This window comes from Falco peregrinus, chromosome W (genome assembly GCF_023634155.1).
Source record: "Falco peregrinus isolate bFalPer1 chromosome W, bFalPer1.pri, whole genome shotgun sequence".
Lineage (NCBI taxonomy): Eukaryota > Metazoa > Chordata > Aves > Falconiformes > Falconidae > Falco > Falco peregrinus.
In genome coordinates this window covers 24,647,745-24,653,977 of record NC_073743.1, presented here as the reverse complement: position 1 = coordinate 24,653,977, position 6,233 = coordinate 24,647,745, and positions in this window count along the sequence as shown.

The window sequence follows — 6,233 nt, the reverse complement described above, 5'->3', positions numbered from 1 at the left end:
CACCTCTGAAGGGAATGCAGCCTGTGGGCAACCCATGCTGGAGCAGGCACACAAGGCAGAAACCGTTACACATATCACCTCAACCTTCTACACCACCCAATTCCTTATTAGAGGAATTTTGACAGACTGAGTGTAACTTGTGAAAATAAGGGAAGATGAGACTGGAGAGGAGAGAGGATAGGTGTTTATGCGTTTGTCTAAGTGTCATCTTTTTTTCTCAACGCCCAAATCAATGATGGGAGGTTTGGGCTGGTTGGCAATAAATTAACACAAGTGAAATTTCCCAACTTTAAACTGTTTTTCCCACAACGGTAATTAGCAGAGAATGTGGGCAACACCGGGAACTGTCATGGGCTGGATCTGGAATAATTGGAATGATTTTGAGTCTCCAGAAGGAGCCTTGATTCTGCTATTGGGAATTTGTGGTGGTGTACTGTGGTGTGAGTGGTGGGCCCATTATGTGTTTGGGGGTGAGTGTGAATACTGAATAGCTGGGAAAAGAAGGGTCCAAAGGGACCCAAGAAAATGGTACTGGTATGGGAAGATGATTGGGAGGAGATGGGATGGTGCTTGCTTCATGTCCATGTTCTAGTTGCCTGGAACCTGGACCACCTCCCAGTATAGACTCCAAGAAAATTAGCCTGGGCCTTGCAGAGAGAAGAGGATACATATAAAACACTAGGAGAGAGATGTGCTGCTTTCTGTGAAGGTATGCCAGCACACGTTGTAGGTAGGCTTCAAGTGGAGCTCCAAAAATATTTGCAAGAGAAGTTGCAAATCAAGCTGCCATTCTCTCCCAGAGGAACGGTTTGCTAAAGGAAGCAGTAGCAAATGCTCAGTGCGAAAGGGAGAGCCTTAATCAGACTTTAGTACATAGTGGTGCTAATTAGCCAGATTAAAGACTAATGCACCGAGCCACTACAGGAACAGTCAGTAAGCACACGTTGACTGGACTGGGATCCTTAAACCTGGGATGATGATATTTGGGACTCTAATGATGAATTAATAACAGAAGCCTATCAGGCAGCCCCTAGTTACTGTAATTAAGTAGACCTGTGCAAACAGGGGCATTGTTCCCCAGAACATGATCACACAACAGGTTCTTTACTCAGAGCAAGATTAAGGCTGTGTGGGAAACTTACAGCCAACACACTCGGGAAAACTGCCTTGCAGTGGCTATGGAGGTACTGAGAAACCAGAGGAGGAGGGATATAGCTGATGGCTCAGCAGAGCAAAGCTCTTGGGGGTTTGTGTCCTATGCCCTATGTAATGGGGGTGGGGTTGGGGATCAGCTGACAGAGGGATATGTTAAGAAATGGTCTGATCTTGCTGCTCTCAAAAATAAGATATCCCCATGGAGGGACTGGGAAGAGGGAGGTGATCAACTGCAGTTGCTTGGGTTGATGGAATGTGTTCACAGGCAAAGGGGAGGAGGAACCCCAGTAAGGCTGTGGCCACTGATGCCATGGCCCAATAGCTCTGATGGTTAGACAGTTATTAACGCCCTTTTGGTATCACCTGACAGCTCGGTGCCCTGTTGATCAATGAGTGACCTATATGTACTGTACTAGGAAGAGCATCGTTGGTAATGTCTAAAGACCAGTGGTCTGGTTGACCTCGGAAAAAACATCAGGAAAATATGGGAATTCTCCATGCTCCTACCCTACACACTAGGACTTATGGATGGTCCTGAAGGAAAAGGGGGAGAATATGGCTGAGTGGGGTGAAAAAAACCCATTAGGTATCTAGCACTGTGAGTCAAGGAATTGCAAGTGCAAGGCAATGTTCAGTTAAACCATTAGCTCCTCCTCCTCCTCTCACCTCCAGCCCATATACTGTTTGGGTGCCTGAACTGAACTTACCGTATTATAGGGGCCTCACCACTGGCCTGGCAGAAAATGGGAGATAACTGAATCTATTGGACTATCTGGATACCTCAACAGTATTATGCCCTAGCACACACTGCCCTCATGCAAAATACCCTGAGTTTTGACATATGCACATCCCTGGTTATAGCCAACTGACCAAATCTGTATACCAAGTAACCTGGAAAGAATCAGTTTGAACAGGCAGAGGAACAACAGCAAGCTTTTGAGCAGCTCAACCAGGAAATAGCCCATGCCATGGCATTAGGACTTATCTGGGAAAGTAGTGATGTAAAACATTTGTTATATACTAGTGCAGGAAAAAAAACAGCATCATATGGAGCTTGTGGCAATGAGCCCATCAAGATGGGAAGGTGGCCATTGGGATTCTGGAGCCAGAGTTAGAAAGGGGTAGAAAATAATTATATCCCTCCAGAATAAGAAGTCCTGGCTCCATATGGAGGTGTTCTGTGTGCCACTGAAGTATTAGGCACAGAGCAGGCACTGTGGTTATGCCCCAGACTGCTGGTCCTGAATTTTATGTTTAAGGATTCAAAATCCACTGGCGGAAGAGCAACCACTGCTATGTGGCAAAAATGGGTCCTGGCTCTTACCCAGTAGGCACATACTGGTTCATGCTCCAGATCAGGATTAGTTCAGCTTGTTAGTCAGTGGCCAGCATATCAACAGTAGAAGGAACACTAAACTCCTTGGACAGTTGATGCCCCAGCATATGATGAATTAAGTGTAAAAAATAAACGGAGTCCATTTACTGGCAGATCCTGTAACATCACAGCAGGAAACAGGAGATGACAAGCCACTTCCTGGAACCCCTCTACAGGAGAAGCTGCATCACACAAAGTGACTGGACACTCCAATCAGTTTGCAGAGGTAATGGCCTTGAGAACATGCTCCTGTGCGTGTGACTGACCAATAAACCTCTACAATGGAAGAAGGCTCAGCGGAGATGGGCAAGGGTGACATGCCCATGAAGCTCAGAGACTAATGCAAAGAAGTTGATTTTATCTCAATATAAAGGGGACAGGAGGGTGGCCTTTGTTTTAGATAAACATCTATGTCAGTTGAGTGAATCAACTGGTTGTGTTCATTAAAAGGGTGTGAATGTCTCCTGTAGTTAGCCAGACTGGGGGTGGGCGTGGGGGGGTGGCTGATCCCATCATAAAATATAAAAAATAACTAGCAAAAGAATGTCAAAGAGAACAACAGGCTTGAGCTGGCTTCAACCCACATTTTCCTTCCTGACAATCATGGGGGTGGTCACATTATAGAGATCGGTAATGGGAATCACATTGGTATTGTGATTGAACTGTGTACTGCAATTGCTATGTTTTGCTAAGTGTAACTTATGCTTGTATTCTGTTTTCAGTTTTCGGAAGGAGTAACCAGGGAACTACAGGCCTGTGAGTCTGACCTTGGTGCCCGGGAAGGTTATGGAGCCCATCATCTTGAGTGCCATCAATGCGGCACGTACAGGACAACCAGGTGATCAGGCCCAGTCAGCAAGGGTTTATGAGAGGCAGGTCCTCTTGACTAACCTGATCTCCTTCTATGACAAGGCAACCCACTTAGCGGATGAGGGAAAGGCTGTGGATGTTGTTTACCTGGACTTTAGTAAAGCCTTTGAGACTGTCTCCCACAGCATTCTCCTGGAGAAACCGTCTGTTCATGGCTTGGACGGGTGTACTCTGCGCTGGGTAAAAAGCTGGCTGGGCAGCCAAGCCCAAAGCATGGTGGTGAATGGAGTTACATCCAGCTGGTGGCCGGTCACATGTGATATTCCCCAGGGCTCAGTAGTGGGGCCAGTTCTGTTTCATATCTTTATCAACGATCTGGATGAAGGAATTGAGTGCACCCTCAGTAAGTTTGCAGATGACGCAAAGATGGGGGGGGGGGGGGGGGGGGGGGGGGAGTGTTGATCTCCTTGAGGGTAGGAAGGCTCTACAGAGGGATCTGGACAGGCTGGATCGATGGGCCGAGGCCAACTGTATGAGGTTCAACAAGGCTAAGCGCCGGGTCCTGCACTTGCTTGGGTCATAACACCTCCATGCAACGCTACAGGCTTGGGGAACAGCGGCTGGAAAGCTGCCTGGCGGAAAAGGACCTGAGGGTGCTGGTTGACAGCCGGCTGAATATGAGCCAGCAGTGTGCCCAGTGGCCAAGAAGGCCAATAGCATCCTGGGCTTGTATCAGAAACAGTGTGGCCAGCAGGACTAGGGAAGTGATCGTCCCTCTGTACTCGGCACTGGTGAGGCTGCACCTCAAATACTGTGTTCAGGTTTGGGCCCCTCACTGCAAGACAGACATTGAGGTGCTGGAGCGTGTCCAAAGAAGGGCAACGAAGCTGGTGAAGGGTCTGGAGCACAAGTCCTATGAGGAGTGTCTGAGGGCATTGGGGTTGTATTCTGCTAACTTGTAGTGGCAAGGAAAACCAATTTGGGCAGCAGCAGAATGGAAAGCAATGCAACAGCTGAAACAAAGACCTATTTTAATACATCATATTAACTCGCATATCCCAAATTCAAAGGTAACTCAAGAAGAGAAACAAAATAAGCAGGCCAACCACTTGGCTCAAATTGCCATCAAAAATTTGGTATGGGAACATAAGAGAATTTATTTTTAGCCAGGTGTATTGGGTTTATGTGGCAAAATTTTGGTAGCATAGGGGTGCTGCAGGGGTGGCTTCTGTGAGAAGACACCAGGAGCTGCCCCCATGTCCAACAGAGCTAGTTCCAGCTGGCTCCAAAATGGACCCAAAGCTGCCCAAACCTGAGACAATCAATGGCATTGATGGTGCCTCTGTGATCACATATTTAAGAAAGGGTAAAAACCCACTGTGCAGCAGCCTTGAGAGTTAGGAGTGAGAAAAATAGGAAACAGCCCTGCAGACACCAAAGTCAGTGAAGAAGGAGGGGGAGGAGGTGCTCCAGGTGCCAGAGCAGAGATACCCCTGCAGCCTGTGAAGAAGACCATGGTGAAGCAGGTTTTCCTCCTGCAGCCCATGGAGGACCACGCCAGAGCAGCTATCCTCACTGCAGCCCATGGAGGTCTCCATACTGCAGCAAGTGGATATTCCCTAAAGGAAGATGTAGCCCATGGAGAAGCTCACACAGGATCAGGTTTTCTAGCAGGAACTGTGGCCCGGGGGGGGGGGGGGGGGGGGGGGGAGGGAGAAAGGGGGGGAAGAGGGGGGGTATGCTGGAGCAGTCTGTTCCTGAAGGACTGTACCCTGTGGGAGGGACACCACACTAGAGCAGGGGAACATCATGATGAGGAAGGAGCACCAGAGACAAAGCGTTATGAACTGATGGCAGTCCCCATTCCCTGTCCTCCTGCAACACTCAGGGGTGGGGGAAGGAGGTAAGAAGAGTCAGGAATGAAGGAGTGAAGCTGAGCCTGGGAAGAAGGGAGAGATGGGGGGAAAGTGTTTTTAGTTTTGTCTTTTGTTTCTCACTATCCTACTCTATTTGTAACTGGCAATAAATTAAATCCATCTTCCCCAAATTGAGTCTGTTTTGCCCGTGAGAGTAATTGGTGAGGGATTTCCCTGTCCTTATCGCAACCTATGAGCTTTTTCATCATATTTTCTCCCCCTGCCCTGCTGAGGAGGACTGAGAAAGCAGCTTCATTGGCACCTGGCATCCAGCCAAGGTTAACCCACCACAACCTGTCACAAGGAGGAACAAATGGAATACTTGATGCTGATTGCCAAAGAAAAGGAATACCACTGAGATCTGTTTTTATAAAGAATTTTACATAGAATGAACATGAGGAACTTAGTGGGCCACTTCAAAAATGTATTGAGCAAGCTAATACCATGGCACAGTCTGAAGTAAAAGAAAGGGTACCCACAGATATGTCAAGAGGCAAGTTTAGCCATAACTGAAGCAGAAAAACACAGAATAACAACAGGGAAGCTGCAAATCTCATTACTGAAATTTTTACTATAAAACTTACTTAGAGATTACCTGTACAGAAAGAGTAACAAGATTAGCAAGATGTTAAAGTCCTGCCTGCACTATGGACCTAAAAGATTTCAGCATCTCAATACAATAGTGTTCCCGTACCCAAAAGGGAAAGTAGCTCTCTGAACAGAAAGCAATAGAAATGACTGTCCACATGTGCACCATTGCCCTTCCAGATGGGCAGACAGTGAGCACCAGTGAGGCAACAGCCAATTGTTAGGAACTTCAGGAATTTTAGCCAATCAGAATTGGGCATTCTCTACCCAATCTTATAACTGACATAGTGTGCTGTTGCTCGGGGAGAGACCTGACAGAGACCCCACAAGAGGCCTTAGGAGCACCTGAGAGCAAAGAGTGGGGACCCCCAGACCTGCAGTCAGACTGC